We start from the raw sequence: 19,046 nt of genomic DNA, 5'->3' as shown, positions 1-19,046 counted from the left end.
TATGAACTATGTCATGTTGACTGATTGCAATGAGCCTTCATGTTACAAGGAAGCAGTGCAAATGAAGGACTCCGGGAATTGGCAATTGGCCATGCAGTCAGAGATGACAGCTCTGCATAAAAACAAGACATGGAAGCTAGTTAAATTACCACAGGGTAAAAAGGCTCTTCCTTGTAAATGGGTTTACAGGTATAAGATCACCGCTCATGATAGTTAGCCAAAGTACAAAGCAAGGCTTGTCGCCAAGGGCTTTAAGCAAGACGAGGCATTGACTTTGATGAAGTCTTCTCTTTGGTGGTCAAGATGACTACATTGAGATGCTTTCTTGCATTGGTTGCCATATTAGATTTGGTGTTGCACCAAATGGATGTCAAGACAGCGTTCTTGCATGGTGATTTAGATGTGGAAATTTACATGCAGCAGCCAGAAGGGTTTGTTGAGAAACGCAAGGAAGATTGGGTATGCCAGTTGTTAAAGAGTCTTTATGGCTTAAAACAATCATCGAGGGCATGGTACCATAAACTCCACAAGTTTATGCTTTCTCAAGGCTACAAACGTAGTGAGTTCGATCACTGTCTATATACAAAGAAGGCTAATGATGGTAGTTGGCTGATCCTTATTTTGTATGTGGATGACATGTTGATTGCTGGTGATAGCCGTTTTTCGGCTCTCTGTGATTGCCATAGTGAGTTATCCCCCCCTATCAAATCACTCAAACACTGTGGTTACCCTCACCCTTTCACTGTATATAGGTGCGTGTGAGTTAGGGGACTTTTCCCATATCTCCTTACTGAAATAAAAAACCCTCAATTAGCTAGGCATTGGGCTAGTTGAGCCAAAAAAATAAAAAATATAAGTATATTATGGCCCATGCGTATGTAAATATTTCTTTGTATATAGGGCCTAGATAAAAGATTTTTTCATAATTATTTTGGTATTTATTTAAATATTTTAACCTAGGTGTGTGTTATTTATGCTCTGTACATTGCCTCACCATTACCACAATTTTTCTTACCATTTTTCATACTCTTTATTCCATATAGAAATATTTTCATGTAAGCTTCTCTTATATTTGGTGTAACTCCACCCCAACAAAAATCCAAAAAAACTAGTTTTATTTATGTGTATATTTTTTCACTATTGTGATTTTTCCCTTCCTACATCTATTTTGTTTTTTTTTCTAAAAAATTAGAACACAACAAATATTTATCTTTTTATGGTAGCCTCATAATGAGAGAGATTTCTTTTGACCCCTTTATATTTTTTCCACTTATATTATTTAAATTTGACATGTACATATTTTTTAGACCTCTCAATATTTGATTTTCTTAGTTGTACTATTCACTTATATCATGATCTCAACAATATCTTCAATTATAGACCTACCAAATAAGGTCAAGGGTAGGTGGCATGCATACATGCACTATGGAGGGCTCACTCTTGGAGGTATGCAAAAGAATCATCCAAAGAAGGACCCCACAAGGACCTTGTGCAGTGGAAAAAAACGATCGGTTTTGCTGAATTTTTAAAATTCACTTGCTCTCGGAATTTGAAAAGATGATACAACTAAAAGTTGTAGCTCGTAGGCTGAAATTTTGCCTCAAATTTTTTCATATTTTTTTGAGCTACGAGCTGTGAGCTATGATTATATTAGTGGACCCCAGTTTTTCCATGCTATGCAGCCACACTCTCTCTTCCACTTTATCATTTTCCTCTTTCACACACACTTCTCCACTCATCATCCCCACCTCTCTCACCACTCCTCTCTGCACCCTACTCACCTTCTCCTCAACCTTGAAGAATAAGAGAAACCATGGTGAACTCATACCTCCCACAAACAATTCCATTCCAAAATTGACCACCTAGTCTCATTTTTCCTCCTTGAAATTACCCATATCTATCAAAAAAACCACAAAATTCAGCCTCTTCTCTTAAAAGACAACATCATGGTGGTTGATTACTCAGCTTCAATTACCTTGTCTCTCAAGGAAGGTCAAGAGTGGAGAAAAAATGTACCGTCAAAGCTAGTGGACCGTCAACAAGCGTCAAAATTGGCCCTACTCAAGACACTTGGAGCATCAACCTTGTAAGAAATCCACCTTTTCTTACCTCTTAAGAGTTTTTCTTCCTTATTTGTATCCTACATGGATACTCCCATTGTAAATATCCAATTCCATTTGTAAATTAATACTAACTCTACTAACACTAACCCACTATGAAAAGTCCTATCACCTCCATTTCTCTCCTCTCTCTTTCCCCACCAACTTCTTGATAATTCCAAGCAAAAGAAATTAGATAAATTGCTGAAAATCTAACCCAACCATGGTTAGAGGAGTAACCCTAGCCTTCAAAATTGCTATAAAAGGAGGGTGTAGCTAGCACAAAAAGGGGGGGAGAAGAAAGAGCACTATGCTATAGCTTGAGAAGCCAAGCTCAACCTCTTGAGAAGGAGATCTTGAGTGGAATCTCATTGGCATTAGGCATATGTATGTGGTGTATTAGGGGTGATTAGCAAGGGAACTCTATGCCATTGTGAAAGAGAGTGATCATTAAATTGAGAGTAGGAAATCTATCATTTCTCCTACTAGAGTAAGCCCAACATTTGCTGAATCAAGGAGGGTGAATTTGGACTAAGCATGGATACCTTGTCTCCCTTCCAACGTGAAGTCATGGACAATAATGATGTGTAAGTGTCTTGGTGTTTTATTTAAGTTCTTGATAGCTTGTCTCCGGGTATTGTTATCAATTTAGCCATAAATCCCACATGCTGTAAGAGGGCGACAGGGTGGAGAGGACTCCCCTGGCCTTAAGACAGTGATTGGGGTGGCTTTTTTCTTGTGATGTGTTGTGGTGTAATTTACTCAGGCTATGTTGAACGAATACTAATCTCACCTTGATTGGTCATGACAGATTTGTAAGAAGGCATTAGTGCAACAAGCACCCCCTTCCCCCTTGTCTCTCTTTCTTACATATATATATTTATGTTTGCTTGATCATTAACGATATACTTCAAAGCAGCCCAAGCACCATCTCTCTCTCTCTCTCTCTCTCTCTCTCTCTCTCTCTCTCTCTCTCTCTCTCTCTCTCTCTCTCTCCTGTTTTGTTGTGTGAGAGTGTTCCATTGGTGTTAGGGTTAGTGTAAATTCCTTGCTTGTTTGTGGGTTGCTCTAACGATTCTCCTCTTTTGCGTCCTAGTTCACTCTTCAACTAGGTGGTGCCCCTTGTGTAGTTATGATTTGGCTGTGGGTTTGTTGTTTTGGTTTGTGTTGTGTTGTGCCCCAGCCCCATTGAGCAGCACGGGAGCCTTGAAGGGTGTCTAGAGGTTGCTCTTCTTGTTGCCCGCCCCGGACCGCTTCAAATTGGTGCCCCCACTGAGGACAACAACTCGTGTATGTTTTTGTGTAGGATCAACTTTCAGCATAGTCATGTAGTTTGCATGAATTACGAGAGTTTGTATGATCCTTTCATTCCCATTGCAAGGCAAAAGGTACATAGAATTGTTAGTACTAAGTTGCAATTTCAGCGAGTAATTCGTAGAATTTTAGGTCCTCTTAGGTGGGTAGAGATAAACGCATCAGTAAATCCTTTTATTTTGCCTCTCATTAGGTACGACCTTAGTTTGGACGTCTATATTTTTGTTTTGTTTTAAGAATTAGGTCATGCATAGACCATGGATAATGGCCCAGGAATACAGGTTTTTCCCTTTCATTTCACTCCACACATTAGAGTAAACATTGCAGTTAGTAGAAAAATCCATTTTCAACAACGTATGGTATTCATGTTTGGTGCCCAAAGAGTAGGAGAAATTCTCGCGTCACCAAACCCTGTCATTCTACCTCTTATTGATTATCATAGGTCATTTGATGTGAATATTTTTATTTTGTTGTAGAATAGATTGCAATTTAGAAAATATTATTGTGTAAATCTTTTAAAGAAAGAAAAAACAAAAACGCGTCACTTTGAAATCAATTTAATGGAGAGCCAACGCCAAATGTCTGGATATCCTCTTTTCTTTGGAGATCCTGGAGAGGATGCAAAATTATTTCTAGCGAATTTCAAGATGTCTTGCCGTATCAAGAGGATAGTTACTGATCAAGAACGTGTAGAAATGTTTGAGGTGGTCCTTAGGAAAGATACTAGCACTTGGTTTGACTCTTTGCCTGAGGAAGTTAAAGGGAATTACACGGAAGTTTTGGATCGGTTCAAGAAATACTTCTTTGATCCCCAAAACACTCAGAAATTATGGCAAGACATTGTTTCTCATAAGCAAAAAGACTTAGATGACTACTACTTGTACAAGCAAGAGTTCCTACGTCTTTGGGCTCTATGGATACGAAATGTTGCTAACCCTGGTGATGGTGCAGAATTTTTTAAGAAGGAGAGGTTCATAGCCGGACTCTTTCCTGACCTTAAGGTAAAAGTTGAGGCGGGTGCACCTGCTACCTTTGATGCAGCTGAAACTAGGGCTGCTGAGAAATATAGGAAACTCAAGTGCTTAAGGGGGGAGGTTCCAATAGAAGGTATTAGACCCAAAGGTAAGTCACAAGCATCAACATCTAAGGAGCTTCCTGAGATAACGGCTGAAGTGATTGAGAAGCTAAATGAATCTTTAAGCAGCCTGTCAATTCACCTTGCACAAGCTGTAGGTCCAAAGGGACAAGAAAAGAAGTCAGAAGAGAGAGAGCCACGAACTAGGAGAGTCTTGCAATGTTGGAATTGCGGAGAGTCTGGACATGGGATGTATAATTGTCCTTGGCCCCGTGCAGAGCCAGGGAGACCTAACTTGAATTACCCAGTGATGAATGCAAGAGAAGGAGCTGGTCAACAACCAAGGGTTCTACAAAGGCCAAATGGACCAAGACCACCTCCACAAGGGGTAGAAGGAGTTTCACCTTTGCCAGATCCAAATGTGCATGTGGTAGAGGTGACAAATTCAAATGAGGTTGACATGGAAGCCAATGGCATTAAGCGTGGCCGAGGAAAAGGCAAATGTTATGTCGACCAAGGGAAGTGGTTATCCATTTATCCTAGGAAGACCATGGCTAATGAAAATGCGAGCTTTGCAGGATTGGGAGAGTGGGAAATTAATTTGCAGGAATGACAATCATAAGAAGGTTGTCTTTGACATGAAGGAGCAACTCCAAGAGGAGCTCCATGAAGAATCATCTCAAAGTGACACGGAAGAAGGTTGGACCGATAGCACTTCAGAAGAAGAAAGTAGCGGCAGCATTACTGAAGAGGAGTCTTCCATCGAAGTCATGGGGGTAAGGTTTAAGCCAAGCAACCAAGAGACCTCTTGTCAAGGCTTGGAGGAGGTAGGTCCTCAAGAGAATGAAGGTGTTCAAGATGAAGGGATGCTGGAAGGTATGCTATCAACAACACTTACAAAGGATGAAAGAGAGGAGTTCAAATGTGTGCTAAGGAAGTTTCCTAGGCTTTTTGCTAAAGACTACACCGACGTGCGTGGGGTAGATGTTGTTCAACACAAGATTGAGTTAAAGCCTTAGGCCACACCTAAAGCTCAGAAGCTACGAAGGCTAGGAGTTATAAAGGAACAGGCTCTACTCAAGGAGGTAAGAAAGCTTCTAGCAACAAGTTTCATTTATCCAGTGGAGAATTCGCAGTGGGTCTCTCCTGTTGCTGTCACTCCTAAGAAAAATGGCAAGTGGAGGGTGTGTGTGGATTACCGTCCCCTCAATGAGGCAACAAAAAGAGATCACTTTCCCCTCCCATTCCAGTATGAGATACTAAATGAGGTAGCTGGTCATGAGAAGTACACTGTGTGCGTTGGTTACTCAGGTTACTTTCAAATAGGGATTGCATTGGAGGATCAATTGAAAACAACCTTTATCACTCCTTGGGGTTGTTATGCTTTTAGAGTCATGCCATTTGGTCTGACAAATGCTCCTGCAACATTCCAACGTTTCATGAATATGGTGTTTCAAGCATTCTTTGGAAAGTCAATTAGGGTGTTCATTGATGATTTCTGTTTTTATAGCTCAAAATCATTGCATCTACAAAGGGTAGAAGAAGGTTTAAAGAAGCTCTACGACATGGGAGGTCAACTCAACCTCGACAAGTGCCATATAGGTGAGGATGAAGTAATCTTTCTTGGTCATAAAGTTTCTTACAAAGGCATTGAAGTGGATCCTTCAAAGGCAAAGGCTCTTATTGAGCTACCATCACCCAAGAGTCTTAAGGAGGTCATCTCATTCATTCAAAAGGTGAAGTATATGTCACGCTTCATTCACTTAGCCTCGGAGTTACTTCACCCTTTGCAAAAGTTGACACAACAAGTAGAATTTGCATGGTCGGATGAGCTTGAAGAGTACTTTTGTAACATTAAAGCCATTTTGTCAGAGCTACCAACACTCATGCCTCCTTGTTGGGAGTACACATTCTTTGTTAGCTCTAGTGCTGGAAAAGAAACAATTGGTGCAGTTTTGCTACAACAAGATCCCTATAGTACCAGGATGCGGCCCATCTACTTTGCTAGTAGGGTCATGAATGCTTTAGAGAGAGGCTACACGGAGGTAGAACTCATGATGCTTTCTCTCATGTTTGCGATAAGGAAGTTTAGATCCTACTTGCTCCCAAAACCTTTTGTAATCCTCACCATAGAGAATTTGTTCCCTTGGGTGTCATCTCAAATGAATCTTAGTACTAGGATCTCAAAGTGGATTATGGAGTTGCAAGAGTTTCAATACTCTTTCAAGGTAGAAGATAGTGTGCGTGCACAATTGGCAAGGATTCTCACTTATAGGGTTCATGAAAAGGAGATTAAGGTGCCTGAAGTAAAGACCCTACCATTGCCACCACCAAAAAGTATTCCTAATGCTTTTACCTTGTTCTTTGATGGAGCTTTTCATCGAGCCACATAAAAAGCAGGGGGAGGGCTAGTGTTACTCAACCCAAGTGGAGAGGTGGTCATGAAAGAGAAGTTCAATCTACCAAGTTCAGCTAGCAACAATGAAGCAGAATATGACACACTACTTCATGGTTTAAAAATATGCATTGGCCATGGTATACAACGTCTCATGGTAAAAGGGGATGCACTTCTCATTGTGAAGCAGATTTTAGGCATTTGGGCATGCAAAAATGAAAGACTAAGGGCCAAAGTTCATACCATCCGTAGGCTATTTAATCAATTTGAGGAGGTGCAATTATATCATATTCCTAGGAAACAAAATGAAGATGCTGATTTACTTGCACAACAAGCCGTTGCATGTGTAAAGAAAGAAGTGCAGGTCATCATGGTGGCGGCTGCTGTGAAGCAACCGAGGTACCAGGGATTGGAGTCATTCGCTCCCATCATTGGCTACATTTTAGAGGGTGAGTTTCCACCAGACTTCACAAAAGCTCAGAAGAGGAGACTCATGAAGAAGGCAAGCATGTATCTCTTGCTAGAAGGCTCCCTCTATCAAAGAGGGAAGGATAAAGTGTGCAGAAGAGTACCAACTATCACGGAACTTCCAGCCATTCTAAAAGGTTTGCATGAAGAGGCATGTGGTGGTCATTTTTCCCAAGAATTAACTGTGAAGATTATTTTGCTTGCGGGGTATGTTTGGCCAAGTCTGCATGTGGATGTCCAACATTGGTGTAAAAGTTGTCACAATTGTCAGGTAAATGGGAATAGAAGATTGATTTATGGTCCAAGGAAAATTGTGCTTGCAAATGGACCCTTTGAAAAGTGGGGCATTGATGCTATGGGTCCTCTGCCTAGGACAAAAAATGGTAAACTCTACATTCTAGTGGCTATAGACTATATGACTAGGTGGGTGGAAGCACAAAGTGTGGCAAAGGTAAATGAGAGGACAGTGAGCAAATTCGTCTACACTCACATTTGTTGTAGATTTGGCACACCTTTGGAGATTGTTTCTGATAATGGTCCAGGGTTTAGAAAGGGATAGCTCACAGAAGTCTGTGAAGAACTTCGCATTCTACATTGTCACAGTACACCCTACTATCCCCAATCAAATGGTTTGGTAGAAAAAGCTAATGGTGTCATTGCAGGCATCATTAGAAAGATGGTGAAAAACAAGACAAAGTTGTGGGATGACTTCTTGGATGGTGCCTTGTGGGCGTATCGAACCACATATAGGGAAGCCACGGAGTTCACACCATTTCACTTGGTCTATGGTCAAGAGGCTTTACAGCCAATTGAACTAAACATTCCAACAATGCGACTTCATAGCAAATCAGCACAAGATGATCAAGAATCATGGATGGATCGACTTCTTACCTTAGCTGAGCTTGAGTGGAAAAGAGAAGCAGCATACGAGTGCTATAAGAGGAAAGCCACACAGACAAAGGAGAAGCTTGACAAGAAACTGAAGGACAAAGGAATCAATGAAGGAGATTTTGTGCTAAGGTATTACAATCGACTCGATAATCATTTTGATGCCAAATTTGAAACAAGATGGCAGGGGCCATACATAGTCAAGAAGGCTTTCAATTCAAATTACTATCAACTTATGGACTTGAATGGGAAAGAGCACTCCAGGAAGGTAAACGGCTATCGCTTGAAGCCTTACTTGAGTCGCCTTCTACCAAAGGATCTACCAGAGCAAAAGGCAACTATCCCATGTAAGTATTGTTCCATGAAGCATGAGTGAAACACAAACCAAAATTCGAAGGGGCCAAACAATGAAGATCTTGTCAAGGACTCTGAAGCACTCTCTTTGGAAAAGATTCTTTATAATGGTACATGAATATACCATCATCCTGGGGGAGGGCTAATGATAGCCGTTTTTCGGCTCTTTGTGATTGCCATAGTGAGTTTTTCCCCCCTATCAAATTACTCAAACACTGTGGTTACCCTCACCCTTTCACTGTATATAGGTGCGTGTGAGTTAGGGGACTTTTCCCATATTTCCTTACTGAAATAAAAAACCCTCAATTAGCTAGGCATTGGGCTAGTTGAGCCAAAAATATAAAAAATATAAGTATATTATGGCCCATGCGTATGTAAATATTTCTTTGTATATAGGGCCTAAATAAAAGATTTTTTCATAATTATTTTGGTATTTATTTAAATATTTTAACCTAGGTGTGTGTTATTTATGCTCTGTACATTGCCTCACCATTACCACAATTTTTCTTACCATTTTTCATACTCTTTATTCCATATAGAAATATTTTCATGTAAGCTTCTCTTATATTTGGTGTAACTCCACCCCAACAAAAATCCAAAAAAACTAGTTTTATTTATGTGTATATTTTTTCACTATTGTGATTTTTCCCTTCCTACATCTATTTTGTTTTTTTTCTAAAAAATTAGAACACCAAAAATATTTATCTTTCTATGGTAGCCTCATAATGAGAGAGATTTCTTTTGACCCCTTTATATTTTTTCCACTTATATTATTTATATTTGACATGTACATATTTTTTAGACCCCTCAATATTTGATTTTCTTAGTTGTACTATTCACTTATATCATGATCTCAACAATATCTTCAATTATAGACCTACCAAATAAGGTCAAGGGTAGGTGGCATGCATACATGCACTATGGAGGGCTCACTCTTGGAGGTATGCAAAAGAATCATCCAAAGAAGGACCCCACAAGGACCTTGTGCAGTGGAAAAAAACGATCAGTTTTGCTGAATTTTTAAAGTTCACTTGCTCTCCGAATTTGAAAAGGTGATACAAACAAAAGTTGTAGGTCGTGGGCTGAACTTTTGCCTCAAATTTTTTCATATTTTTTTGAGCTACGAGCTGTGAGCTATGATTTTATTAGTGGACCCCAGTTTTCCCATGCTATGCAGCCACACTCTCTCTTCCACTTTATCATTTTCCTCTTTCACACACACTTCTCCACTCATCATCCCCACCTCTCTCACCACTCCTCTCTGCACCCTACTCACCTTCTCCTCAACCTTGAAGAATAAGAGAAACCATGGTGAACTCATACCTCCCACAAACAATTCCATTCCAAAATTGACCACCTAGTCTCATTTTTCCTCCTTGAAATTACCCATATCTATCAAAAAAACCACAAAATTCAGCCTCTTCTCTTAAAAGACAACATCATGGTGGTTGATTACTCAGCTTCAATTACCTTGTCTCTCAAGGAAGGTCAAGAGTGGAGAAAAAATGTACCGTCAAAGCTAGTGGACCGTCAACAAGCGTCAAAATTGGCCCTACTCAAGACACTTGGAGCATCAACCTTGTAAGAAATCCACCTTTTCTTACCTCTTAAGAGTTTTTCTTCCTTATTTGTATCCTACATGGATACTCCCATTGTAAATATCCAATTCCATTTGTAAATTAATACTAACTCTACTAACACTAACCCACTATGAAAAGTCCTATCACCTCCATTTCTCTCCTCTCTCTTTCCCCACCAACTTCTTGATAATTCCAAGCAAAAGAAATTAGATAAATTGCTGAAAATCTAACCCAACCATGGTTAGAGGAGTAACCCTAGCCTTCAAAATTGCTATAAAAGGAGGGTGTAGCTAGCACAAAAAGGGGGGGAGAAGAAAGAGCACTATGCTATAGCTTGAGAAGCCAAGCTCAACCTCTTGAGTGGAATCTCATTGGCATTAGGCATATGTATGTGGTGTGGTGTAATTTACTCAAGCTATGTTGAACGAATACTAATCTCACCTTGATTGGTCATGACAGATTTGTAAGAAGGCATTAGTGCAACAAGCACCCCCTTCCCCCTTCTCTCTCTTTCTTACATATATATATTTATGTTTGCTTGATCATTAACGATACAGTTCAAAGCAGCCCGAGCACCATCTCTCTCTCTCTCTCTCTCTCTCTCTCTCTCTCTCTCTCTCTCTCTCTCTCTCTCTCTCTCGTGTTTTGTTGTGTGAGAGTGTTCGATTGGTGTTAGGGTTAGTGTAAATTCCTTGCTTGTTTGTGGGTTGCTCTAACGATTCTCCTCTTTTGTGTCCTAGTTCGCTCTTAAACTAGGTGGTGTCCCTTGTGTAGTTGGGATTTGTCTAGGGGTTTGTTGTTTTGGTTTGTGTTGTGTTGTGCCCCAGTCCCATTGAGCAGCACGGGAGCCTTGAAGGGTGTCTAGAGGTTGCTCTTCTTGTTGGCCACCCCGGACTGCTTCACCGGCAAGCACTTGGAAGAAATTTCAGCTTTGAAGTCAAAGATGGCAAAATCCTTTGACATGAAAGACATGGGTGAGGCAAGTCATATACTTGGTATGCGCATTGAGAGAGACAGATCAAAGAAGTTGATTTGGTTATCTCAAACAGAGTATATTGACAAGGTTTTGCAACGTTTCAATATGGAGAAGGGAAAGACACTGAGTGTTCCATTGCCACCATATGTGAAACTTAGCAAACAAGATTGTCCTGTGTGTGAGGAAGAACAGGCTGAAATGGATAAGATTCCATATGCGTCTGCAGTGGGTAGTTTGATGTATGCAATGATTGCTACTCGCCCAGACATTGCATTTGCAGTGGGAGTAGTAAGTCGATACATGTCAAACCTAGGCAAGAAACATTGGGAGGCAGTGAAAGGAATATTGAGATACCTGAAAGCTACAAAGAGTATGCGTATATGCTATGGGAGTCAGGAGCTAAGTGTAAAGGGTTTTACAGACTCAGATTATGCAGGTGACTTAGACAACCGAAGGTCTACGTCAGGGTATGTCTTTACATTGGCTGGTGGAGCAGTATCATGGCGTTCTAGATTCCAAGATTCTGTTACTCAGTCTACTACAGAGGCTGAATATGTTGCAGCATCAGAGGCATGCAAAGAATCAATTTGGCTTAATCGACTAGTAACAGATTTGGGAATCAAAGAAGAGATGCCTGTGTTATATTGTGATAGTCAAAGTGCTATACAATTGGCTCGCAATCCAGTTTATCACTCAAAGACAAAGCATGTGGATGTGAAGTATCATTTCATCAGGGAAATGCTCGAGGATAAGAAACTTCAGCTTGTCAAAGTTCACACCACAAAAAATCCTGCTGATCTACTTACAAAAGGACTTCCCTCAGAGAGCTTTGCGCATTTTCGCAAGCAGTTAGGTGTAGGGTAGTACATCACTTCTCTACATCTCTTGTATATTAGCTTGTATAGTAGCTTCTCTCACACTTAAAGTACCACATTGGACTTTAAGTGGGAGGTTGTTAGGGTATAAAGCCCAATGTTGTTGCCCAGGTAAGTGGGCGGGCCGCCAGGTATGTACACATATTCTTTTGCAAAAACCTAATAAGAACTCACTATGCTCTACACATTACAGTAGAGCGAGTTCACCATATCGTCGTGCTCTTCTTATCGCACTCTCTCTCGCATCGCACTTCCGCTCGTACTCCTTCAACACTCTCTTGGCACGTGGATGCAAATCCAACCAAGAGCCAAGCTTCAATGCATGCTCATCTCCTCTACCAAGCTAATTACTAAGCTAATCTATGCTAATATGAGTGATTATGTGAGGAGATGTACATCTTTCTCGTAAGATACTGCTTCTTCCTCTCAATCTACTCTCATACCCTGCTAGCTCTCACCATGTTCGAAGGTGTGTGAGGTCTTGGGTCTGAGAACGGGGATAATTCAAGTTGTGTTTGTTAAGTGTTTTGCTTAGTGCATGAAGCTTCCATCTTCATTGCACTAGCTACTCTTGAAGGAACACAAAGAATTGTATTGTACAATGTCTCTCTTGATGGGAGAAACCATAATACAAAGCCTTTGGAGGGGGGACCGGCTCCATGCAAATCCGGTCCTCAACTGTTGTCAATAGCTAAATTTCTCTCTCTTTTGAAAGTATTGTTGATGCTATCTAACTATGTGTTATGATTTTTGTTTCTCTCTCCACCCAAGCACTCTTGTAATTCTCATTAGGAATCTATTCTAATGAAATGCCCACTATGTTCATGCTAATTTCCGCTACACATAAGTTATTAGGCCATTAAATGTTACAACAGATGAAGGAACTCCAAAAGGAGTTGACACTAGAGAAGAGACAAAGATTGATGCTGGCCAAGGGCTCCCTAGTGATGCAAAGCCGTTTGGAGGATGAGAGCAAGGCCATGAAAGATGAGCTAGCAGCCTTTAGCTTGAAGAAGAAGATGGACGAGGATCTCAAGAAGATGCAAAATGAAAATGAAGATGCCAAGAAGAAGCTAGAAGAGGCTGAGAAAGCCAATGCTGAATTGAACGACCTTTTAGTGACCATGGGGGATCAAGCTGAAAAGGAAAAGAAAGCATATCAAAAGCAGATTGATGAGCTAAAAGGCTAACAGTAGACTGAAGATCCACACTTGAGCACATGGCCAGCAGCTATGGAAGGAATTGATATAGACAATGTGTCAGATCCAGTGGACACAACAATGCAAGAGGACATCCTTGTGGGACCATCCCAAGATCCCCGCGATCTGGCACAAAAAGAAGAAGACAATCTACAAAAGGCAATAGAAGCGGCCATAACAGAAACCGCCAAAGAAGCAATGCAGTGGGAGCAAAGGGTATTGAAGTCTATGACCATTCAGAAATTAGATGCAAATGTCGTTCGACATGAATGGCTACAACCCTTTCTTCCATATCCTCTTCTCAAGTACTAACCTACTACAATAAACAAGAGGATTAAAGATGAGCCGATAGTACCACTACGAAAAGAAGATATCTCCAAACCAAAAGCTGTTAAGCTTATTGTGGACTCTCAGCCAAAATGGATAAAGGCATGGCTAACTAAATACCCACAATATTTAGTACATCTGGTAGAGGCGCCTAAAATAATCAGAGACAACCTTAGCTTTTTCCCTCTACCAAGGATGTGAACCTGGAAAGAACAAGAGCTGCTGAAGAAAAGCTACCCCACGTGGCTCAACTACCCAAAGCTGCTAGGCTTGAAGGCAGGTGAGAGAATGAGTGAGTAATACATGGTGAAAACTCTAACGGGCGCCATTAAATTGTTTACTAGCTCGCCTGACCTCTCTTGCATTATGCGTAGGAAGATCTGTAAAACCCTTCTGGCAGTTTTTGAGATCTTTAAACCTGGACAGGAAACAGACATCATATTTTTCTTCCAAGATACATATAGATGTGCGTATGAACTTTCTGCTCAACCTTCCCATGAGGTGATACATGCCCTCTATCAGCAAATAATGTTTTTGCCCTCGTACCATCTCCAGGCCTTTGAAGAAGCCTTCTACACCAGTTTCTTCACCATCGATATAGATATATTCGGCCCTACATTACAGGCCCAGCATGCACGGTATGAGTCCGTTATGAAGATGCGCGAAAGCCTCCACTGAAGAAGTAGCTCTACTGTCATGTCGTGGACGACATGATCTAGGAGGGGGGGAGTGTTAGTGGCAGGACACACTCAACGGAGGAGGATTTCCTGGCGGGATACTAATTTCCTTTGTAATTATTCCTTAACTGAGAAGAAACCATCATTTCACCTTTGTAAACAGTGGGGCTTACAGAAGCTTCCAAATTGTATCCCATTCTTGACATTTAGACTGAGTAAATGGTTAAATTGGAACATTAGGGTTTGAGTATACCACTTTTGACCTTGGTGCAAAGGAACCTTTGTCATTTTTATAAGTTTTGTCTGTGTGAGTTGAGCGTACTCTGTGTACCAGAGAGAGTGAGAGTTTTATCTGGACTCTACGCGTGCACTGGTGGTCGGAATCAAGTGCAGAGAAGTGCAGCGTGTTGCTCTCGAAGAGAGCTACGCACCAACACCTACATTGTGGGTGTACGTCCCGGTTTTGCGAGATCGACCCACGAGCTATATCTGGTGATTCGATGAGCATACGTTGCCCGTTTTTGCATTTCAGCATATCCACGCGTTCGAAATGAGTAGAGCTACACACTATGCACTTTAGTTTTCAGAAACAATGACCTGCAAAAAACCTGTCAGACATCCTACGTGATTTTTCACCGGGTGTGTAGGGTTGGGGTTTTGGGTCACGAACCTTAGGGAGAGCGACCTATTGGTGTTAATAGGGTTTCCTTCAAGTTTCGTAGCGTTTCGAGAACATTTGATGGGTATTTGGCTCTTGAAAGGGTTGTAGGAAATCTCCTCTTGTGTACTCTTGAACGCTGTAACTTAGACATTGGGTAGAGACCTCTGTAGGAAGTACTCAATAGTCGGTCGAGTGTAGGTTGACACCCTATGCTTTCTTCCACGCACCTGCGGGTCGAGCTTCATCCTTAGCTGACAAATCCTGTTAGGTGAGTTCTCCCTGTGCTGATGTCCGTCGTGGCGTATCTGCCAACACAAAGAATGATCCCTCTGCACATATTTAGAGGCCCTTGGCCTCAAAAGAAGTTACAAGAAAAGAAAAAACCTCGAAAGCATCTGGTCCAAAAGTGCTGCACCCAAAAAGCTACCAGTGTGTTTTGCAAAAATCTGTACAGCTCTACCACGTCAGCAGCCAGCATAAAATTTGTAAATTAGTACTCTGCCACGTCAGAAAGCCAACGCAAAATGCAAAATTTCGTACAGGATTCCTTGTCATCAACTTTTACGCTTTTTTGTATGTGTGTGGGCTGCTTTACTTTAGGCCCCATCGTATAGGAAGCTTAAGTTGGTTGGATATTCTTCTATAGCTTACGCTACTTCCCTTAGGATTTAGGCCCCTCGATCAGGATCTGTAAGTCGGCTCCATTCTTCAGTGGCTTGACACGTCAGCAATTTGTGACACACAGTATCTCTCTCTAGTCTATTGCACATCTCTATCATGAAATAAAAGGAACCTTGTGTACATACTGAGCACTCATCTTTAGTTATCACCATAAATCACTTCTATTGCACATTATAGTTGACACTAATATTTACATGATGATAGTATTTGTGCTTATATTAGATACACCCAAAGGATTACATAGACGTTCAAACACATTGTACATCTTCTACACAAATGGATCTCTTAAGGAGAACTTGCAAAACACCAAAAGTAGTATGGATACTCGTGTCTCGTGCCCAAGCCATGCATGTGCCATGCAACATGCCATTTTCATACCATGCATGCCTACACTCGTGTTTAGAATTTTTTTAGTTCACGCATATGCTAAATATGACTTTTTACAAAAGTAAAAAGGACCCTTTTTAAGATGTACTCCCCTGAAATGTAGTCTCTGATTCCTATCAAGGGCTGGAGAGGAAGGTTTGGACAAGTTTTCCCATGCATACTCTTTTAATATAAACATTTTGGATAATATGCCACAATAGTTTTTCTATGGCATCCTTGTTAAGGCACAAGAATGTCTTGACCAACATCTTGCCCCAGATTTTGTCTCTAGGACGGATGATTGTCAGATGTGTTGGACATGGGTATGGCTAAAAAGCTTTAGGCTCTTCTTGAAGTCCCAAAAGGTTACTAGCTCTCCATATTTTTGTCTGGCCTAACTCCTTGTAGCGCCTCAAACTGTGATAGGGATAGCTTAGCACCTCCATTGCTTGTTGGCTAAGACATGGTAACTGATTTAGAGGCCATATATGTGACTTAGAGGCATAGATTAAGGTGCATTTGTCTAGAAATTCCATATGAATGGTTTCAATGTCTCTCTAAGAGAAGGAATTATGTATAAAAATTAATAAAGACATTAACATAAATTGATTGTCTGTCTTCCTCTTTTTTACATCTCAAAGCCATTGTCTACAAGAAGATAAAATTTGCAATACAAAACCAACAATTTCTGTTGGCCTATCTAAAGAGATAAGTGAGTATGTCAACTCACAAAAACCTAAAACTATCCGAGTGGTCATAGATCTAACGATGGTCACCTCAAGGATCCACTTCAAGCAAGGGAGTAAGAAGGGTTCCAAGCCTATGTAAGCTAAGGAACCAATTGAGCCAAAGGGGAAGAACAATGCAATGCAGAGTTCTTGTAAGGCCAACAATAACAAAAAAGAAAAGGTGGTTACAAAGTTAAAAATAAACTCTTGAAGTAGAACCTTATCATAAGGATAACAAGTGTTTCAAGTATGGGGAGCAAGGACATGTTTTACTTGTGTGTCCTAAGAGAAGCGAATGTAATGACCCTCCTAGAGCTACCATGGTGGAAAATCTAAAAGAGAAAGGCCATTGCAAAGGATGACCCCTCTCTTATGCTTGGAGAAAGTAAAAGAGCATGATACTTTCATACTTTTTGATCCTAGCTCCATCCACAACTTTATCTCTGTTGAACTAGCTACTAAGCTAGGAAATCATGACTTTGAGATGGAGGATGTGGTGAAAGCAAATGTAGCTTTCAAAGGGCAAGAGGACTCAATCACTTTGTTGATTGGGAAGCTAAGGTTCTATGTGAAAATCTATGTAGACAAAGAAGATTTTTTCATCTTTCCAACTCAAACATGAAGATGCTATCTTAAGGGCACCATCATTTGATCCATGGCTGCTGCTATGAAGTTTGATAAAAGAAAAGTCTTATTTTCCTATAGAGGCAAGGATGTTTCACTTGATTTGAATAGTAGTGGGTAACACTATACCACTTGTACAGACTCAAGATTTAGACAAAGTAATGAAAATTTCTCTTTCTTGTTACATGGTTTTTGTCAAAGACTTTAAGGAATTCTTCCTAATGAAGTCAGAAATGAAACTAAAATTGTCTAGTCTCCTAAATGAGATTGAACATGTGTTTACGGATGACATTTCTAGGGAGATACCTCCCAAAAGAGGAAAAGATGATCATTCCATTGAGCTTCTACTTGGTAGTTGAACTCCTAATAAGCCTCCTTATCGAGTCTCATCAGCTCAACAAGAGGAGATTATGAGGCGAGTGAACGAGCTTGTGGAAAAAGGGATGGTCATTCCTAGTTCATCTCCATTTTGTTCACCAGCTCTACTAGTACAAAAGAAGGATGGTACTTATAGAAAGTGTGTTGACTATCGAGAACTTACTCGGATGACCATAAAGAACACATTTCTTGTTCCCAGTGTTGAATATCTATTTGATAAGCTACAAGTGTCAATCTACTTTAGTAGAATATATCTCAAAAGTGGTTATCATTAGATAAGAATTATGCCTAAACATATTCATAAGACGACATTTTGAACAACATTTGGCTTATATGAATTTCTAGTGCTCCCTTTTGGGCTTTTTAGTGCGTCAACTACAAGTCTTTAATAAAATGATAGAGACGCTCTTTAGACCATGGAAGCTTCATAGGAGTGTTCTTCATGACATTAACATTTACTCCAAGTCTATTGAGGACCACAAGCAACATCTTCAAGTAATGTGAGAGATAATAAGCTTTATATTAATCAATAGAAGAGTGAGTTTTTCTTAAAGGAGATTCAATATCTAGGTCATATTATCTCTCAAGGAGGGATCCAAATGGACCCTGAGAAGTTGGAAACAATAAAAGGATGGCCTATATCAATGAATTTTCATGAATTAAGAACCTTTATAGGAATGTGCGTATATAATAGACGCTTCATACAAACATTCTTAGTCATAGTAGGGCCATTGTATGATTTACTAAAAATAATGTTAAATATGTATGAATTGCAAAAGAGAATGAATCTTTTGAAAATCTCGAAGCAAATCTTACCTCTCAACTCGCAGAGCATATGGAAACTCTCTTCATCTCACATATCTTTAGATATCACGGCTTACCAACATCTATAGTATCTGACAAAGATCCAAGAATGACTAGTATTTTTTTGGGAAGGTCTCTTGGAGAATCTAGGAGCTAAGTTGAATTTCTCCTCGTCCTATCACCCACAAACAGATGGCCAAAATGAGATAGCAAATTTAACTATTATTCATCTACTCAAAGCCTATGTTACGAAAGTAGATCAAAGAGATCAATGGGAAAGTAATTTCCCTTAGTAGAGTATGTTTACAATAACACTATCTATACTTCCATATGATAGGCACCCTTCAATGTAGTCGAAGGAAGACCTAAGTTCCCATTGATAGTCAAGACACTTGGGAATATATTTTCTGTTGATGAGTATAGTAGAGTCTCTATTTTTTTTCGTAATATTAAGGAAAATATATCCATCACCAACAGAATCAAAAGGTTCCTATTGATAAGCACAAAAGAGCCTTGACCCTCAAAGAGAATGATTGGGTACTACTTAAGTTTCCCAAAGCATGTCTAAGCCATACTA

Source organism: Adiantum capillus-veneris, chromosome 25, assembly GCF_014529385.1.
Source record: "Adiantum capillus-veneris isolate H3 chromosome 25, ASM1452938v2, whole genome shotgun sequence".
Lineage (NCBI taxonomy): Eukaryota > Viridiplantae > Streptophyta > Polypodiopsida > Polypodiales > Pteridaceae > Adiantum > Adiantum capillus-veneris.
Note: the sequence above shows the minus strand (reverse complement) of the source record.